Source organism: Sinocyclocheilus anshuiensis, unplaced genomic scaffold (genome assembly GCF_001515605.1).
Source record: "Sinocyclocheilus anshuiensis isolate Anshui unplaced genomic scaffold, SAMN03320099.WGS_v1.1 scaffold502, whole genome shotgun sequence".
In the NCBI taxonomy this organism is placed as follows: Eukaryota; Metazoa; Chordata; class Actinopteri; order Cypriniformes; family Cyprinidae; genus Sinocyclocheilus; species Sinocyclocheilus anshuiensis.
In genome coordinates, this window is record NW_015544194.1 from 1,084,282 (window position 1) to 1,085,477 (window position 1,196).

Sequence of the window (1,196 nt, forward strand, 5' to 3'; positions counted from 1 at the left end):
CCAAAGTTTTTTTTTTTTTTATAGATAATGTAAACTTGTTAAAACTGATTTCATAAAATTGGTATCGAAAATAGTATCGTTCAGGAACCGGTATCGAAGTCAAGGTATCGGTATCGATATCGAACATTTTTTAACGATACCCAGCCCTAGTTATAATAACTTTACAAAATTAAGGTGAACTTAATTTAAGTTTTCAATACCACAGCTCATGTTCAAGTAACAACATATTTTCTTAGTTAAACCAAATAAATAATTATTTTATTTCAATTGTTCTTTTATGTTCTCTTTAATTCCCATTTAAATTAATTTCTATAAACAGTCTGATGTCAGCCACTGAAACATATCAATTAAACAATTAAATCTCAAAATCGCAGTATAGAACTCCCAAAACAGCAGTACCATTTTCACAAGCTGTTCGACTTTCTATTTATCAAAAAAAATCCTGAAAATATTAAGCAGCACTGTTTTCAACATCCATAATAAGAAATGTTTCTTGAACACCAATCAGAATATTAGAATGATTTCTGAAGGGTCATGTGGCACTGAAATACTGAGCAATGGCTGCTGAAAATTCAGCTTTGACATTACGGGAGTAAATTTCATTTTAAAATATATTAAAATGGAAAACAATACAATTTTTAGTTGTTAAATTAAATATTATTACAATTAAAATTGTTTAATTGTAATAATGTTTCACAATAGTTGTGTCCCAAATTACACTATACATACTTAATTTTAAGTGCATCATCTAGGCAATTTTCACTGTGGACACACTTGTTACACTATTTAAACTAAAAAACGACAAAGAATAGTGCACAAGTATGCAAATTTGGATGCACCTAATATTACTGGTTTAATGTATTTTATATCAAATATGTCAAAAACATTCAAAAATCCTACCAACCCCAAACTTTTAAATGGTAGTGTATATACGCACATTGTTGCTTTTTTATTACATTTTAGTGGAGGCTATGCTCCCTATATGCTTCCTTAAAGAACAGCATGAAAATTCATGCTGGTGTAAGCTGGTCTTTTTAGCAGGGTAAGTAGGGAATACAAACCCTATTAGTTGTAGTTATGTTTTAAAGCCCTGATGTGGAAAATGTGAAACGATCCTCTGCAGACAACCATCACCAAAAATAAAGTTCTCCCTCCAGTAAGTGTCCAGTAAGCATGAATACAGCACCCCCTGAAAG